This window comes from Ochotona curzoniae, unplaced genomic scaffold (genome assembly GCF_017591425.1).
Source record: "Ochotona curzoniae isolate NIBS_2020 unplaced genomic scaffold, NIBS_Ocur_1.0 contig_4105, whole genome shotgun sequence".
NCBI lineage: Eukaryota > Metazoa > Chordata > Mammalia > Lagomorpha > Ochotonidae > Ochotona > Ochotona curzoniae.
The window spans coordinates 11952702-11973198 of NW_024466129.1; the positions used below are offsets into that span (position 1 = coordinate 11952702).

General features: G+C 42.0%; 1 protein-coding gene across 1 annotated transcript in view; it reads right to left on the reverse strand.

Annotated features, from left to right (window-relative positions):
• DPP6 (dipeptidyl peptidase like 6) overlaps nucleotides 1–20497 on the reverse strand; it is a 768584-nt gene that overhangs the window by 591885 nt on the left and 156202 nt on the right. The window lies entirely within an intron of this gene.

The following is a 20497-nucleotide window of genomic DNA, read 5'->3' on the forward strand; positions in this document are numbered from 1 at the left end:
GTGTCGAAATCCCCGTTAGCATCATCATCCCTACCCTCACCATCCTTAGCATCATCAACGATTCGATCATCATCATTAGCACATCTCATTACAGCTGCTGTTCGGGCTCTCCTCATTCATATCAAGCCCTGTGCTAAACTTTCAATAACACAGTTGCCTCATCACAATAAGCATACAGGGCATATTTTAGTTCTGCTTTTCCCAGTGAGACAGGAAACTTTATGATAGCTGCTAATGTTCCAAATGACATCAAAGAACTTTATGAGCTGATTTGGAGTGTGCTTCTATGTTCTACCAGGAAGCATATGATAATTTGAAAAACTTCATTATCAATTATATACATGCCACATTTTGGCCTGAATGGAGTCCTTCTTTAGTAAATACATGATACATAATAGAATTTAGGGGTACTCCACACCAATGTAAGTAAAGAAATGAATATTTCACACTCTGAAAAGGCCATTTTTTTCCTTCAGTATTATCTTGATAAGCTTTGATTATGTTAGAAAGTAGGACTCTAGCAATCTGGTTGGTCACGTAAATTGTTTTCTTCATATTGATGGTGCATCACTTTCAGACAAGTCCCTGCAGACATATATTCCTATTGGTGCAGTCCACAATTAGAGTGGGTGAGGGTTGTTGGGGCTTAGCCACAACATCAGCCGCAGCAGAAGCTGGCCCTGAGGGCTTGATCTGTCAAGTCTAACCACAGACCCACCTGGAGACAGCACAATCTGGGAGTGGAAGTGACCTGGGAGGGAAATAGTGGGCTTCTCCCTCTTGTGTTGTCACCCCCCACAGGAGGGCAGGAAAACTAGAACAGGGGCTGGGGTGGCTGGACAGACACCCAACAACATCTGTGAAGGCTGGATAGTTGAGCTGGTTAGATGGACTTAGGTTTTAATATCCGTTGACATGTGTGAGAGCAGAAGGGAATGTGGGACAGACTGGACTAGCAACCACATATGCTGGCAAACCAGGTAGGGGGTGGGCCTTGTTGGGGTTATTGTGGGCCGCTCCAACTAGGCTACAGCTCCCACTGGTTTATGTGAGGGCCGAGTGTGTGCTGGGCAGAACCAGGCTGGACTGCAACACCCATTGGTTCCAGTGGAAGACATGGATGGAAACAGAACCAACCCAGCAATTGCAACCACCAGCTGATCGGGGCGATGGACTGTGCCAGGCCCTGTGCTTGCTAGAACACACAAGAACTTGGACTGGGAATACCTCAAAATTTCTTATGGGGATATCCCCAGTCGAAATGCCGGACTCAGAACCCTAACCAAGATAACACAGAACAAGTCAATCAACCACTTCAGCTATTTGTTGGCAGCAAAATACTGGACAAATGGAGACTCTATGATGGACTTTGTCAATCAGTGTATTCTTCAACAACCTCATCGTGCTTGGAATGGCGAGACTGGTAGCAATTCATAACTGGTGAACTATCAAAACCACTTGAGCAAGAATCTCAGAGCATGCCCCACATCCAGGAGTTGGGGTTGGTGGGAAACTGGATGGGGCTTCTCCCTCTATGTCCCCCTCTACCTCAGATACATGAAGGAAACAACATGGAAATAATAGTGTTATCCACTTCCCTATAGCCCTTAGACCTTTTACCCTAATTAACTATGTAAGGATTGTCAAAAATATAATTAAAAAAAAAAGACATGTAAAACAAAGGACCATAGCAGGGGACTGCTGGGAAAGTCCCTGACACCAGAGAGGCCTTGCAGGAACAAAGGCAGAAAAGATGCAAAGCAAGGAATTATTGGAGCACTCACTGGCCACAGTCACCTAGCAATTAAAGTGCTGTGACAGCTCATGTTTCAGTGACATCTCACATTTCAATATTCTAAAGCTGGAACCCTGTTGATTTAGCCTCTGCCACCGTGGCAATGGCCACTCAGATTATACTCCAAAAAGCAATGGGATTGAAAAAAAAATTCGCACCTACAAATAGGAACTAACACTTCCATTCAGCTTTCCACTTTTGATCTTGGCAGTGAAGAATTTGTGGGCGGGCACTGTACATCAGCTAAGCCACAAGAATGTTGACATCTCGCTTCACAATACCTGATTTGAATCATGGTGTTTTTTTTTTTTTCTCCTGGTTCAATTTTCCTGCTAATTCAGCTTCTTTGAGGGAGCATGCAATGGCTCACGTTGCTGAGTCCCCTTCGCCTTTGTGGGGTCATTGGATTCAATGCCTGCCTGCCTGCCTGCCGGCTTCTACCAGGTACAGCCCTGGCCATTGTGGACACTTGTGCAGTGCACTGGAAAGATGGGAGTTCTGTGTCTCTTTACTCAGAAAACAAACAAAACAAAAACACTGAATAATTTAACCTGGTAAGACAAGAAACTTCCTGATTCACTTTGATCTTCACTGCTGTCAGAGACCGACCCTGTATCCCATTGCACTTTCTGTTGAGTCCTTCCTTCCTTATTCTTTAAATTGACCTTTACTTTAGCCAGAAAGATGGAGAGATAGGCTTCTGTCAGTGACACAAATTGTGAAGATTTTTCTTGAACAAGACTGTGTGCTTTCTTGATTGCTTCCCAGATGGGAGGCAGATGTTTTGATATACCCGGATGGAGAGCTACATATAATAATGCTGCACTTCTTGGCTCTATCCCTCTTCATTGGTGAGTAGGTTCTTGGACTACACTGTTCGTGAGAAATTTTCCTGTTATAACCTAATCCAACAGAGACATTTTAAAGTCACTTTTTTTTTTCCCAGCACTGATGTTAGCGAGCCCAGGTACGTAGAACACACACTGCAGCCTCTCTTGTCTCATTTCCGCTGCTTGTCCCCTGTTTTATTTTGATTGAGACTGATGGTCCTAAATGCAATCAGATGTGTTATAATGTCTACTTGGAAGATGTGGTGTGGTGTGTGTGTGTGTGTGTGTGTGTGTGTGTGTGTGTGTGTGTGTGTGTTAATGGTGGAAGTATAAGGCTTTTTTGCTATTTGTTTAATTCAAAAGGCAAATCGGGTTTATGGAGAGAAACAGAGACAGAGAGCAATGTCTTCTATCCACTGGTTCACTCTCCAAGTGTCCTCAAAGATCAGAGCTGAGCAGATCAGGAGCCAGGAGATTCCTCTGGCTCTCTAACTTGGGCGCAGGTCCCAAGGTTTTGGGACATCTTCTGTTACTTTCCTAGGCCACAAGCGGGGAGTTGAAAAGGAAGTGAAGCATCCAATACATGAACCAATGCCCATATGCTATACTGAAGCTTGCAAGGTAAAGATTTAGCCATTAAGCCATTCCACTGGGTCCAAATAGCCCTCTTTCTACTTATGATAGTAAGTGATTTCCTCTGCAAGAAATACTTACGAAATGCAGAAAATGGGAAGTAGCAGATGAAGTGGGCTTGAAGGAAGACTCACTATTCACATACACATTTGTCTATAATCCAGCTACTCGAGTTTGTCACATTAAAAAGCATACATCACACCTGGTATTGTAACTTCTCATCTGATCTCCAACAGCCCCTCACCTTCCACTCAAAGTGCAGTTAAAGGGCTCCTCTTCCTAAGCAAACTGCAGGCCTTTTGGAAGGTTAAAAGTACTGTGTCTCATAAGCACCCGGACTATTTAACATCTGTAAAATTATGCTACTACCTTGTTGAGATGAGGTCCTTGGCTTTTCCTTATGTGTCACTGAGAAAGTATTTGAATGATCTGTCTAAAACCCCATTTTCCCCATGAATGCTATGGTTCATATTGTGTCACTGCAAGCACAGTGGTGTGGTGCTTTCTTAGGAATGCATGTTTTTTTTCTTTTTTCTTTTTTGCAGCTAAATTCTCTGTATATTTCTTCTTTGCATTCCCCCTGCTGCAGACACTTGGAAGGCACCAGCTCCATTAGACACTCTTGAATTTGCTATTCATGAATATAGGTTAAAATTCACTGGACATGACTCTATTTACTTATGTTGTCCCATACCAAGCATTTGTTGCTTTTGCTATTCCTTGAGCAGCGTGACAAAAGAAGAAGAAGAAGAAAAAAAACTCAATACATGGATGAATGCACATATTGCAAGAACAAAGTCTGCATTCCTGACCTGCTGCCATTTCCAATGACTCTCAACTACCCTTCAAGTTCTCAGTCAGGATTGTGGTTTTTTGTTGGGAAGTGAACATCTTGCTGAGCCTAGCTTTTCTCATCTTCCAAATGGGTATGATGAGGATGGAAACTCTATTACTACGATAATAAAACAAGATTGATATTAATGCAATAATGCCTAACTTAATTGTCTTGCAGCATATCATTAAAATGTAATCTGGATTTATGTGAAGGCTAGAGGAATCATTTAGAGAGATGAAAAGATGGGGCAGCTCCTGAATGCCATTTGTTTCCTCCTCTGAACACTTTCCATCTCATCTTTGCTGTTGATTCCATTAGCTGCCATTTCCAGGGATGCCCCTGGCTTCTCAGTCATTCAAAGCACTGCATTAGGACACAACAACCAGAAACAATTTCAAGTGGTTTGCCCTTTACTACTTGCTCTTAGGAATAAAGAAGAAAAACTGAGATTCAAGGAAACAAGTGGCAGAACCTCATGTCAAGGTCTCTTCTAACCAGTAGCAGGCACACAAGGTCATGGTGGCTCTGCCATTTACTCCATTAAATCACACAGACCATTCACTCACGCATGCCTTTCTTAGCTACACAGTTGACATCATTACCACACATCTGACTTGACAACCTTCCCCATGTGTGCCGGGTTTTGAATTTCACTGTTACAAATGAGATAGCTGCCCTCCTCAGACACAGCAACTCCATGTTGGCAGAGTCCTGCCATCCCTGAGGGTAGATGGGATATTTAAGCCAAGGATGGTTGCAGGGAAGGGCAAGCAAAGATCCCCTGCAGGTGAGACTCCATCTACTGTCTGCACAAGATCCAAGGGGATATTTTACTCTGACCTAGCATCTTCTAAATCCAGGAGACCTCTTTGCAAAATGCACCTGCAAGGCACAATAGTGGCAGTTCCAGACTCAAACTTCAATAACTTAGAACTCGAGGCTGACTTTTGAAAAGCACAACATTCTGTAACATGCAATGATTCATTTAAGATGAACAAACGTGAATTAACAACAATCTATTGAGAAGCTAGATTCTGTATTTCCCTCTTTCTCCAAAATTATAATGATGACCTGAAAGGGTAGTTTGTCACAGTGAAATAGCCTCACAGATTCTTTCTCTATTATTTGGTAATGGCCCGAGCAGATAGAAATACATATGTGCATATATATGGAAATATGTACATAAATACATATGCATATATATGAAAGAGAAAGAAAGCTTCTGGGAAACAAACCAAAATTATGGAAAGCTCTGATTCAAAATTTGAAGGCTATGAATACACAGATAGATGATCCTGGTTTAAAAGTATTTCAAAATGTGCAGCGGAAGTGTGATTTTGTGCAGCCTGCTTCATCTCGAGCAGCAGTGTTGCAGACGCTGGGTTTCCCCTCTAACCTGCGGCACTCACATTGTTGCACAAGTCCTCGGAAAGACAGCATGTCACGGCGCTGCGCTCTGCAGGGCAGGGGGGTGTCCAGCTTCTGCAGGGAGCCCCATGCACAGCACGCTCACAGGGCGGATCAATACTTTGCAGGCTAGAGTTTATGAAACCTTTCCCCTAATCAAGATAAATTATAACCTCTATTGGACTTTAAAAAAAAAAAACACAGTTCAATAATTTATTCCATAAATTGGATAGCCTAATTCATCAGGAAGTGAATTTTCCTCTTGGAGTCAGGTTTTAATCATGCCATGTTTGACTCTACGGAATACATCTTTCCTCCATCAGTTCCTAAGTTCTAGACACAATTATCATTTGCCTCAATTCTCTTGAAAATAAAACTATAGTTTATAAAACATTGTGCTTTCCGTAGGATGTTTTTCTATATGAAGATATTTCAAAACTTGTATGGAAAGGGAATTTAAAAGATAGGCTTACGTTGGTTCAAAAAACTGAAACTTAAAATAATTTGAAACATACATTTTTAGGTATTCAAGAAGTTTCTGGAGGATTTATATTACAGAAAGAAGCTATACAGGGATTTCAAAGCTTTCTGCAAAAGTACTAATGTCTTTTTTTTTCTTAAAAAAAAAATATTTACTTATTTAGGGTCCAGTACCATGGCTCAATTGACTAATCATCCCCCTGCAAGCTCCAGGATCCCATATGGGCACCGGTTCGTATCCTGGCTGCTCCACTTCCCATCTAGCTTTCTGCATGTGGCCTCAGAAAGCAGTGGAAGATGCCCAAAGCCTTGGGATCTTGCACCCCCGTGAGAGACCTAGAAGAAGCTCCTTGCTCCTGGCTGCAGATCAGCCCAGCTCTGGCACTTATGGCTATTTGGGAAGTAAAGCAGGAGATGAAAGATATTTCTCTCTGTCACTCCTTCTTTCTCTAAGTTTACCTTCCCAATAAAAATGAATGCATCTTTTAAAAAGACTTCATTACTTATTTGAAACTCATAGCTAAGAACTCTTCCCTGGATGAGAGACAGAAAGATTGATATCCCGCTTGCTGTTCTCTCTCCCTATAGCTGCAATAGCCAGATCAAGGCAAGCCAAAGTCAGGAGCATCAAATGAGTTCACATGCTCGCAGCAGGGACCCAAACAGTTGGGGCAACTCCTGCTGCTTTTCTAGGATCATTAGTAGAGAGTTGTCTTGGATGCAGAGCAGCCAGGATACAAACTGTTGCTGATAGAGGATGCTGGCATCACAGGCAGTTACACCTGCTATAGCTCATTGATATTCCATACGCTTACTGTTTGTTGCATGCCCCATGTTGACCTCGTGTGGTCTTTAGAAAAACTGGTGAGGAAACCAGGAAGTGTGATTCTTGTTTATAGGTGGCAAAGCAAGCACAGAGAAGCTGAATGGATAACAACAGAAAGCACTGATCGGATCCGGCCATCAGGTCTTCTAGTTCATGTGACAATCATTTTTTCCATATTATGTTAAGTTTTCACTTGGTAATATTGTCATATAAACACAAAATGATTTTAAAACTTAGGAACATTTAAAACAGTAGGGTATAAAAACATTGAAAACATCTTGTTTCAGATCTGCAACTGGTCCGTCCATCTATATACTATTTTGTGATGGAAGGCTCCAGAAAGAAGGATGGAAAAAGGAGGAGGTGGGGTGAGGATAGTGATGTTATTCTTCCCAGATGAGATGTTCTTCACCGAAGGGAAGCCTTGACTATGTCTTACACCTGCTGGGCTCCGGGATAAACACCTGCTCCCTGCTGAACCCTTGCTGGACTTGGCGTGCTCTGTAGCATTCCAAAGTACCACACTGTCTTCTGAATTCCTTCTGTTAGGGTTGGGAGTGCCTTGGTTCTGAATTTCACAATTCACCAGCTCTTCTCTCCACCCTTCTGGGGTATAGTTCATTTAAGCCTACTGGCTTGTCAGCCCTCAAATAGTTTTAATTGTTTACCTGTCTGTTCTAGCATAATCATGAAACATTTAATTTCACATGCCCCTTAGGAAAATGGATTTCTGTTTCCAGAATGTGTGTTTCAATTCTTCTGTCCTAAGGTGGCAGTCAGGGACTCACTCAGCATGCATCCATCATTCCCATCCCATGATTCCAGCAACAAGCACCAGCAGAGACTTGCCATAAGCAGGTTCCTTGAGTAGGTCCTGCAGTCGTCATGTGAGATTTTCATGCATCTTTATTAAGATTTACTTGTTTATTTTTCTTATTGGAAAGTCAGATTTACAGAGAAGGAGAAACATAGAGAAAGATCTTTCATTCACTGAGTTATTCCCCAAATGGCTACAACGGGTAGGGCTGAGCTGATCCAAAGCCAGGAGCCAGGAGCCTCTTCTGGGTCTCCCACGCAGGTGTAGAGTCCAAGGGTTTGGGCCATCCTTGACTGCTTTCCCAGGCCACAAGCAGGGAGCTGGCTGGGAAGCAGAGCAGCCAGGACATGAACTGGTGCCCATATGGGATCCCAGCACATACAAGATGAGGAGTTAGCCACTATGCTCTTGTGCCCGATCCTCTTTAATAGTTTTATTTATCACATTCTCTTAATAACCCTTTGCTTCAAAAAAATCCAATGACCTGCCTCTTTTCCTTTCATAATGTATTCCTCCTACACTCCTCTCTCATTGACCTTCAACAACTTCACACTTCCACCGTTGGCTCTTTCTGTAGGAATTTACTTTGGCTAAAGTCTAGTTTTCATGTTCAAAAAAGTATGTAATATATGTTTGTTCCCCGACAGAATCTTTAATTTTGGTTTTAATTACTCAGTGAAAATGGGATTACTTTCCCCCATATTCTTGCTGCTCTTAAGTCTTCTAATAATGTGCAAATCTACATCAAGAGACACCCAATCTCTTTCCTTTGGTGGAGGCACCAAATTAAATTATGAGTTCCTCTTTCTTCCTCATTCAGATATCTGGAGAATGGTAACATGAAGTGTCTTATGTAACAACGGTTGTATATCCCCCCATTTGACTTTTCTCAGCAAATTCAGTGCAGCATAAGCTTTGCTTTTTTCTTTTTCTTCAAAATTAATATTACTGAAATACTTGTTATCACATGCTGGATATTTTTTATTTGCTATTAAAGTTATCAATAAATAAAAAAGCAAATATGCCTCTAACTATACCTACTTACATAGAGTACAATTTTCAAGCAAAAATAAACTATGAATTTAATGGGGGAGGAGGCAGTGCAGTGGTTCAAAAGTTAGTCCACCACCTGTAAGTGCTGGCATTCCATGTGGGTGCCAGTTTGTGTCCTGGCCACTCCATTTCCAATCCAGCTCTCAGTTCATGGCATGGGAAAGTAAAGAATATGAGTCCAGTCCTTGGGAAGCTGCATCCATGTTGGAGACCCAAGAGAGACTCCTGGCCCCTGGCTTTGGATCGGCTCAGCTCTAGACGTTGTGGAAGAAAACACACTCTCTATTTTTTCTCTCTCTCTCTTTCTCCCTCCCTTTTTCTCCCTCTCTCTCCTTCTCTCTGTAAATCGGCCTTCCCAAGGAACATAAGTGAACCTTTGCAAATTATTTTGATGGTAATAATTTAATATCCATGCATAACCTTTTAAAAAAATCATTCCCAAGACCCATTTTAAGATAAAATGGGATTCTTTAGCTTTAACTTTATAATAGCACAAAGAATTTTTAAAAAGAAACTTAAACTTGAAAAGCCCATGGCAAAATTATGGCCCTGGTGACATTTGAATACAGCAAGTTGTTTAACCTCTATAGCCTATCATTGCTTTGTCTATAGAAATGGGATAATAAGGGCCCAGTGCAGTACTCTAGCAGCTAAAATCCTCACCTTGCACACATCGGAATCCCATATGGGTGCTTTTTCTCATCCCGGAGGCCCTGCTTCCCATCCAGATCCCTGCTTGTGGCCTGGGAAAGTATCGAGGATGGCCCAAGGCCATGAGACCCTGTACCCACATTGGAGACCCAGAAGAGGCTCCTGGCTTTGGGTTGGCTCAGCTCTGGTGGTTGAAGCCACTTGGGGAGTGAATGAATAGACAGAAGATCTTCCTCTTTGTTTCTCCTCCTCACTGTATATCTGATTTTCCAACAAAAATAAATAAATCTTTAAAAATACAATAATAAATGTGATCGTGAAACACTGCTGGATTGAATAAGTGTGATAAATTATCAAAATCCTTGTGTTAGTGTTCCAGCTTCTCGAGAGTATATGATCAGCAGCCCTTCCATCATCATCATCATTAGCATCAATCCGTATCATCACTTTCATTCTTGTCACGGGTTTAGTCACATACCAGATTAAGCTCATATATTCTGATAAATATGTTGAGAAATTATGATACTTGAAATAATTTCCAGTGGCATTATTTCCAACTTTAAAGAAATACTAACTCATTAGTTTAGTGTATAGGGAGAATGCACCTGTTCCTTAATCAGTGCTGGTTTCATTCTACACCAGCTTTCTCTGTAAGGCCTTCCCTGTAAAGCCTTACTGCTCATCTTCAGCTTCAGTTTTGCTTATATCAATCTACTCCAGTGATCTGCCCGAGTGAAAGTGTGAAGTGGCCCATTAACTGCACCCCTCCTCCAGAAAAATCTCTGAAGGTGAGCTGACTCCCCTGGTTCTTTAAGTTTCTGCAAGAGCATTATTCGGTTGCCTTATTTCGTGGCAGAGAAAGGACTCAGAAAATGCTACTGGTAGTTCTTTGAAACAAACACACTCCAGTACACCGTGACACCCATCTTATACACGAGTTTACTTTGCATTTAATGTTTAAAATTAACAATGACTAGATAATATTGTACTGCTCCACGTTCCCTCAATTTTCCTTGCATTATCTTTTGATCTGTCCTCTTGCTAGAGATGTAAAAATTTCTCATGTGCATGTTGTTTGAATTCTGTCAGATTGAAATCCTCTTAAACAAAAGGGAACACTCTAACATGAGCTACCACGTAGCCTCGTCGCACAAGTTACAGTTTTTATAGCTACATCCAGGAGCAGATCAGTCTCAGGCACAACTCTGCTGACAAGGCAGTGAAGTTGACCAAGACTGTTCTCATGCGAGTCTTAACTTCCCAACTTGTTTGATATTTCACAGGTATAAATCTCGGCCTTTTGTATAATCTTGTGTTTTTAATCTCTCATAATCCACAAATGCTAATAAATCTCATGTCTGATGGCATAGAAACCATTGATTTGTAATAGTAACGTTAAAACTTGCTCACGTGCTACTGAAAAAAACAGTGGGAGTGGAGAGGTATAGTATGTAGTTCAGGCTGAGGTCATTCTTCTAGGGGACAAGGTATAAAACACATGATGTGCAGAAGCTGGAAAATGATTATTAGCTAAATAGTCATAAATCTATTTTGTGTTAATACCAGAGCCCGTCAATTGTAAACACACCCTGCCAACCTGGAAAGACAACCTCCATGGCCACTTTCCCAAGCTGGGGTTCTCTTTTGCTTTTTCCTTTTCCCCGCCCAATTCTCCATCCATGTGAAATGCTGGGCCCTTGGTTTTCCATTGAACTGATGTAGCTAAATGTGCTCATCCTGGCATTGGGCCCATGAGCAGATATAGTCCCTCTACTGTAATAGATAAATGCCACTAGACTATAAACTGACACACACACACACACACACACACACACACACACACAATACCACAAAGCATTTTTCCTATCTGAACAACACTATCTGTGCTTCACTTCCCATCAGACCTGCACAGAATTCTTGTTGACTCTGCCTGACAGGTGGTCATTGTCTTAATGGACTCATGCTTTTACTCATTTCCAGCATCCCCTTCTCCCTTCATTCCCAGAGCACCTTGCTCCTCAAAGTTCATCATTTTCCCAAACATCTGTATGTAGCTTTTCCCATGATATCAACAAGGCTTGTGAATATCCATCTGCTAATCTTGGAAGAAACGTTACAGCTTTTGCTGAGCGTAGTCTCCCTTGATGGTGTAAGACACTCAACTCGGGCTTTAATGGTAGAGAAGAGAAACTAACAAGCATTAGCACTCCATCTGCAGACTGGGCTCCCCTGAACATGTTCTCTTTTACTCTGCATAACTATTCCTTGTTCAAGTCTACCCACCCACAAAGGGAGAACCTGAGGCTCAGACAAGTCATGTAATTTAAGCAACTGCATGCATTCAGTAAGGTTTAACTTCAGACCCATGGCAGGCCGATGTGAATCTCAGCATCTCCCCTACCGCCTCTCATGACTCCAGGATGTAGTTCTGGAAAATGGCCGGTCTTTAGGAAGGCAGACATGATGTACCATCCCTTGTGCCTCCAGGACATCATTTTCCAGTGTTCCACAACTGGCTTTCCAGTCCGCATCTCCTTGCATTTTTCCACCTTTATCTTCTCCCTCTTCCTCCGCCTTGACACAGACTTTCAGTCACAAAGCTAATTTTTCTCCTTGCTAGGTGTAAGCAGCCAGGGAAGGCAACGTTTAGAGACAGACAAAACATTTTTTTCTATTAAATAAAGCTGTCTGAATTCATCTTTGGGAAAGGCATTTCATTCTAACTAGATAGAAACACCTGTTTTTCTATATTTCCCACACAGAATCATAAAAAGGGAGGAAATAATTTGTCTCCTGGAATTCGCAAGAGAAAAATGGAGCCAACAGCGAGTGCCTTTGCCAAAGTTTTGTGAGATAAATCTTTTGAGCAGCCACAAACCATGGACCTGCAAGTGAGCACACCCACAGTTGCTCCCCACAGCGCACCCACACTCCTGGTGGCAACATGGGCTGACCAGCCTGCCTTATCGTTGGTGGAAAGGGCATGAAAAGTGACTACCAGGCTTCAAATTCAGACTACGTTGTCTAGAAGACCTGAGACAAAATTCTAAGGGCCCGAAACTAGTCTAAAATCATATGCAAAATTGTATGTATCTGCTTGCAGTATGAATGAGCAGATGTAGGCAGACTCTGTGGCCCTCAGTTCATTAAGGATCTAAGCAAAGCCCAAAAGGGCTCTGAGTAGCAACCTACTATCTGGAATAGCGCAAAGATTCTCCTCTTGACTGCCAAAACCAACAGAAAACAAAAGTCCTAAAACACCGGAATATCTTTATGGAATCTGAGGAAAACACTCATGAAAAAGCTATGGGTTTTTAATATTCAAATTTGCTTAAATATCTTATGAAAGAACACTGGATATTTCTAAATGTAATTATTTGTGCAGCTGCTCTGTTGTCATGTAATCTTTTAAAAAGAAATTTGGTGATTTCCCAAGCTAATACTTTCTCTGGGTTAATTAATAGGTTAATTGACATTCTTCATTCTCTATTAAATTTGAAGCTCCTTTGGTAAAGTTGGATGTGATTTCTAAAAATGAACAGGATGCTTGTGTTTGATGCACACAACCAGAAAATGACTTCTTGCTGTCACGTTCAAAGAAAGAATAGCATTTCTTAATAAGCTACTTACCCATTGTGCATATGATCTTCTTGAAGAACACCCAAAATGTATCTTCCTCTCTCTCTCTCTCTCTCTCTCTCTCTCTCTCTCTCACACACACACACACACACACACACACAATATGATCATTATTAGCTTTCCCATGAGTTCTCAACAGCCCTGAGTCCTAGATTCATATCTACAAAATTTAGAGCCAACTCAATCACAGCTATACTCAAGGTTTTAGGAAGCCCTGTTTTAAAATTAGTAGGCTTAAAGAACAGAACCCACATGTCAAAATATTTGCTCTATTTTCTCCATTGGTATGAAATTCAGATACAAGCAAAGACCTGGGTCTCCAGTGTGCAGTTTAAAGACTTGGAAAGATCTGTGCAATCAGTTGGGGTTATGCATTCAAATGCATACACTCCAATTAAGATCTAAGATATTTTCTTCCATCTCCAAAGCCCTTTGATTTTCCTTTACAAGTTAATAGCACTCCCACCCTCCCATTGGCAAATACTCTCCCTTCTTATACACTGAATTATAGAACTATCTTTAGCTATCTGGTTTCATTCAGGCCAACCATGGCATTCATATCTGAGATGCACTTGCATTTGTGATGTATACTAGAAGTAGTTTCCTTCCCTACTATCTCTGATCGTTTGTGTCCCACCACAATGTGCATGTTTGACTCCTAACCTTCAAGGTGATGGCATTAGGGAATGTGGTCTGTGGGAGCTGATTGGGTCATGAGGATGCCACCCTCATAAATGGAATCAGTGCCCTTAGAAAGGGATCCTAGAGAACTCCTCAGCCTTTGTTCAGCCATTTAAGAAGCAATGAAGGATGGTTCAACTGAGTTGGGCACTTGGAATTCATGTGACGACCTGGATGAATCTCCTGCCTGCTAGCTTCAGCTTGGCACAGGGTTAACCACTGTAGCCCCCTGGGAAGTGAATTGGTGGGTGGAAATCTCTCAATCTCTCAATCTCTCTCCCTCTCTCTCTCCAATGGGGAAAATGAGTCTGTTCAAACTTGAATCATCTTGAACATGCAGTCTTCAAAACTGAGAAAAAATAATATTTCTTGATTTATAACTCACCCAAACTGTGGTATTTTGTTGTAGCAGCCTGAAGTAGCTATGGGAATTACTACCAAGAGTTCACTATGTGAATATATTACAATGATTTATCTCCTATTCTGTGGAGTGGTATTTTGATTTTTTTTTTAGTTTAGCAGTATTATGCAGTATTATGAATAGGATTTATTTAAGTAATCTTGCAGGTGAGATTTCATTCTTGTTGAGTAAATGCCTAGGGGTACAATGCATTGCACGTGGGTACATGCCATCAGCTTTATAGAGAAACTGATGGTGATCTGAAGTTGATACACTCATAGGATAGTCCCACCAAACATGTATGAGGGTTTGTGTGATTTCACACCCTTTCCTTTAAAAACTTTGATTTTTTTTTTGAAAGCAGTGGAGGAAGAGTTGGGGGGAGGGATGGAGGAAGGGAGAAAGAGAGAGGGAGAAAGAGAATGGCAATTGTCCATCTGCTGATTCGCTCTCACTGTGCCTGTGCTGGTTTACCTTCAAATGTCTTCACTAACCAGGACTGCATCAGGCTGACGCCAGAGGTCGGAAACACAAGCCAGGAATGCGAGGTAGGTCACAGGGACACAAGGACGTGAACCAATATGATCCCCTTGTGCTGCCGCCCAGAATGCTCATTTCCAGAGAGCTGGACGAAAGTGGAATAGCCGAGAGGCAAGCCATCGGCTCCAGGATCAGAGGTGCACATCGCACACATTGACTTAGCTACACAAGCATACTGTTCTCATGTTAAGAAAATTGTGAGTGTTCTCTGCTTTAATGCCATTTGTAATTTCTATAATCAGTATTTGAATATTTCTTATCAGATGTTAGAAATCTAAGAAGATGATTAAATGTATATTCTCAATTCTGCCCTTGTAAGACTCAAAGTGCATGCATTTCTGGCCAGCTGGTTATTGTCTGCTGGTCTCTGAGACACAGCTTATTATATTGTCCATATTTGTACATTAGTTTTGCTGTCTCTATTGACCTTCCTGCCATCAAACAGCATTTCATCTGCCATTCTAAATATATTATTAAACAAATCTTGATTTTTCTTTAATGTCATCTTAAGTTCCAGAATTTTATTTTTGATATTCCTCAATTTTATATTAAAATATCTCCCTTGTCACACATCATAATCATGTTTTCTTTTATTCCTAGGATACACTTGGAATAATTATTTTGACTCCTTGACTAATAATTCTAACATTATAGGATTACTGCTTTATTCTTAAGATCCCAGCTACTTCTAAGACCTAAACTCCAATCTCCCCCATAGGTCATGAAGCCACAGTTGAAACTGAAGTCTACAGAAAAGTGTCCTAGGCAGCAAGCCAGGACAAGCTGAGTACAGCCTCCATTCCCCTTCGGTGCCTCCTAGCCAGTGCGTTAGGGACATTCACACATTTTACCTGATTTATACTTGTTTACGCTGGGAGTGAAGCTACGGCGCCAGTTACACCATCATGGCTGAAATATCATTGTCTATGCACCACCAAACTATGTAAATGCATAAATCCGCAAGACTCTCCCTGTAATACTGAATACCCCGCAATAAGCCACGACACTTGATCTCTGCTTCATGATGCATGGGGAATCACGGATGTACACAGCTCTTCACAGAGCCTGGAGAAAGCCACGATGCCTTAGCCAATGCACCCGCACATGAACCTCAGCCTCACACAGAGCACGCGTGGGAAGCTTCAGAAGCACTGGTCCGCAGGGATGCAGAGACAACAGGCTTCCCAAAGAAGGAAATGCCAGCACGTTCCCAGGCACGCGAAGCCCAAATGCAGAAAAATAAAGAGCGACCTCTGCATCTTGGCCCATCTTCCTCCTCCGTGTTGCATCACACTGCCTTCCCCTTTTCTACTCAAAAGAGGGCAACTGTTCGCACAGAAACGATTTGATGCATTATCAACTGGAACTCACTTTTCAGTGAGGAGGAGAACAAACAGCATGTGGAGGGTGAGAGGTTAAGTGTGGAATCTCAGCCATGGTCAACAGCTGGGGACCAAGTGCTTGCTTTCTTTGACATCCGCTTCTCCATTCCGCAGACTTTTTTTTTTAAACTTTAATCTGGGAGGCAGGTGAAACATGTGTGTTTTTTGCTGGGGAAAATAGTAGTAAGTGAAAATCTAGTACTGGGTGATGCTGAGTAAGGAAGCATTATGATGTTGAGAAAAGAAGTGAATTGTCAATATGAAGGTAATTGAGGGAAGCCTTTGGGGGTAGATCGGAATGACATTGGATATGCAAAAAATGCTGGTGATTTGAGCACTTTAAAAAGACAAGAAGACACACACACAGACACACACACCTGTTAAGCACATTTTGAAAGAAAAATAATTGCTAACTTATTTTTCCAGATGGATAAAAACCAACTTACATTTTTTACAAACATAATTGTATCCTACCACTGGCATAAAAACGCTATGCAGTTTACCGACAAAAAGAGTATTTAATCAGCACATCACACAATGAAACCTTAAAGTGTTTCAACATCAGATGCAGTAATGACTGGGAATGAAACGGCCTCGCATTTTTAGGTTGAATTCTTTCAAATCACAGTCTTTTCCCCAGGTTACTTGCATCATGGAAATGCCAAATATCTGACACCATGTCAAGGCAGAAATCCTGCTCACTTCCAAGAAATGGTCCAACCTCACTGCCCATCACACATCAAGTCCAGAGAGAGCAATTAAACACTACCGGCATGCGTTTCCTAATCAGTGGGTACTTGAATAATCATTACACAAATTAGCAGAAATGTATGAAGCAGAGTCGATCCCTGAAGAATACAGGTGGCGAACTGAACATTGATTTTGGGTCACATCCTTGGCCTGCGCAGCTGGGGCTGCACCCTTGAACTGAAATCGCTATAGAAAAGACAAGCAGGGGGACATCAGGTGCGTGGGATCCCAGCAGCTCTAACATAGACAACACTGTTCACGATTTAATAGAACACAGGTGCAATTAGTCCATTCCATGACATCATGGGTGAAGCATGGGAAGTTGGAGAACGAGGTGGTCATCTTCTGTTTCTGTTACTGGAGAAAGAAAAGTTTACCAAAAACCAAAAGCCCGGGGACTACATTCCGATAGAATCAATGTGCTCAGCCAGGTAGTGCTGGGCAATTAAGGGAAAAGTAGATGATTGTGTCTTCGTTGGCTGATGTATTGGATAAATGCCTTTCGGGAATAACCTTCAGTGATAATAATGAATCTAGACAGGCCATGTCTTAACATATGAATAGAATCATACTGTGGGACACAAATGTAAATAGAGAGATATGTGATAGCGCAGTTGGTCCTTTTTCTTACAAGATCCATGACAGAAATGCACAATAAATGTTATCCTGAAATATTTTGTACCATGGGAAAAAGTATCTATAAAGAAGAAATGCGGGATCCAGCGCGATAGCATAGAGGCTAAAGTCCTTGTCTCATATGCACCTGGATCCCATATGGGCGCCAGTTCTAGTCCTAACAGCCCTGCTTCCCATCCAGCTTCCTGTCTGTGTCCTGAGAAAGCAGTTGAGGATAGCCCAAAGCCTTGGGACTCTGCACTCAGGCTCCTGGGTTCGGATCAAATCGGCTCAGCTCCGGCTGTTACGATCACTTGGGGAGTGAAGCTCTTCCTCTCTGTCTCTCCTCCTCTCTCTATATCTGACTTTGCAATAAAAATAAATAAATCTTTTTTTATTAATGGATGAATATATGTGGAGTTTTGATGTTAGAAAGCCATGTTTTTAAGGGTTCTTTTGAATTGGGATTCTGTTATGCTTTCAAATATTGGTAGGAAAAAAAATTAGGGAAATCCCATAAGATATTTTGGCTTTGAGCTTTTCACTTATAAGAAGGGAGGAAGGGTATCTGTCCTGTGCACCTCACAGGGATTTTGGGGAATATCAAAGAAGAGCAAGAGCTGTGGACTGCAACATTCAAGATATTCACAAGAACTTAAAAGAGAATCTATACACACGTGGGAGTGAACACTGGTATATGTAATGACGCTGACTCCCAGTCTTGAGTCTGGAGCCAGACAGCTGGGTCTCCAGTTTTAACGCTGCCACTTATTAAGTTGTGTGATAGCTGGCACCTTGCTTTCGCCTGGTTTGTGTCCCTCCACCATGACAACGGGACTTCAATTTCCTTATTCAACTGTTGCAATGAGCAAGTCAGAGAATTCAGCCTTTGCCAGAGTGAGTGTTTCACAAATGCTTCCGGTCACTGATGCTGTCAGCCCACCATGTCCTATATTTCATCTTAAAGGGGAGAATTTCTATACCCCTTTTGCATGGTTCCTGTTTCGAAGTAAATCTTACTCCTTAATATATGTCAAGATTATTTTAGAATCCTGAAATCAGACCTCAGGAAAAATACACATCTTGATATTTAAAAAGAAAATGATATTCTTGGACTTATGCAGCCTGAACACGAAACTGGAGCAAATAAAAATGTAATTTATAAACCCAACTATCAGGATGTTCCCCAAAGTGCATCAATACTGCAATTCAGAGCTTCCCCTTCCTGGCAGGTGGTGCTATGAAAAATACCAACTAATACATTTCTTTGATGAGGCAAAGAATCCCTCAGGCAATTATAATGCCCTCATGACGTCTGAAGTGTTCACTTCTACCGAGAGGGCAAAGCCAACGCACGAATGACCTGGGCTCCTTGGAAAGAAGCCAGACAGAAGCTTCTGCCTGTGGGATGCTCAGACACCCACTTCCCCCAGGTCTCTGCATTAGCAGCTGGAGCCCTGGCCAGCCTCCCTGCCCTGCTTCCTGGGTTACCTTAGTGTGGAAAATAAACCTCTTTTCGAAATGAAGTATTCTTTTAATATAAACCGAGAGATTGCCTGCTGTAAATCCAATACTTCCATTTCCCTTCAGGTACTAGAATGTGGATGTCTAAGGTTTTAGGAGAAAATACTTTGAAAAGTCAGAACTACACTGATTTTCTTTTTGGAACTGTCCAGAAGAAAATGAATGAAAGGAAGGGTTTCATGATTAAATGGTTGAGACCAGGCTGAGCCTACAACGGGGAAGCCAGGAAATGCATGGAAGATCAGATCAGAGAAGTGAGGCAGCACTTGGCTGGCACCCACACACTATAGCACAAATACAGCTACAAAATATGACAATGGGTGAGAGACCATCAAGCTTTGAATGAAGCAACCCTTGTGTTCAATTTGACTCTAAGGTTTTTTTTTTTCTGCCAGTATTTAACCACTAAAACTGTTAACAGTAGCCAGCCACCTTAAAGTGAGTGGACTTATGCTCTTCTGCATTTTACTTCCCAATGAATTTGTGTGTCCTAACAAATATTCCAAGACATTACACAATACATAAAATATGTTCTGAATTTGTAAGACGTGCTGTCCCAGAGCCAGTTGTGCACAATACATAACTGTGAGATGGCTGTGAGAAGCACTGTCCCCTACAACTTTAGAATATCATCTAAAACTCTGCCACCACCTTCAGGTTAGATTCCCATCAAGGCTGGCAAGCCTGTCACTGCTCCCTCACTCCTAGTTGCAACACTTTGAATAACTGCCTCCAAACGAAACACTAACTGGAAGGAGTCAGAATGAATCAGTTCAGGGCTGGACAGAAGTCTACACAGGTACTAGGCCCAGGAGTGGGAAGCCCTGATGGGGTGGGGCTGGGGGTGGGACTGGCAGGAAGGTATGTAGTGGAGACACACATACTGAGCTGGGAGGCTGGGGGACTCTGAAGGACTCCTTATCTTCTTGCTGGTCTTTGCATTTGGCAGCCACTGAATGGAAAACCTGGTATCTGTGATATAAATCCCATTTATAATGCCCAACAATACAAGTGCATGCCTGTGTTTCTGCTCATCTGGATTCAAACTGAGCCCTTCTGAAACCACAGAAAGGAAGGATGAGTCAAACACACAGGCTGGGAATGCCATTTGTACTCAAAAGAGCGATGCTCTAATCCATCATGCCCCACCTTACTATGTATAAAATATTCAGAAAGACTTAAACTGAATTACTTATGGTAAGCTTGAAAACAATGTCAGGTTGCATTGTGGCACAGTGGGTGAAGTCAGTGCCTGCAATGCCGGCATTGCTTATGCGCACTGGTTCATGCTCCAGTTACTCCACTTCCAGGATGGTCCGAATGTTTGGGCCACTGCTAGCCATCTGGGACACCCAGGTGAAGGTCCTGCTTCTGGGCTTTGGCCCGGCTCAGCCCTGCCCGTCACGCCCATCTGAGAAGTAAATAAGGGAACAGAAGAATCTTTCTTTCTCTCACTCCTTAACTGAGTTTAAAATGCATAAACCATTTTTCAAAAAACATGATGGTGTTGAAATAGTTGCAGACTTAAAAATTCGCATCATTCATGAGAAATGAATGACTATAGTTGCCCTAGCCGCAAAAAAGAAAGTGAATATTTCCTTTGGGACTAAGAAACTATCCTAGGAATCTAACTATGTTG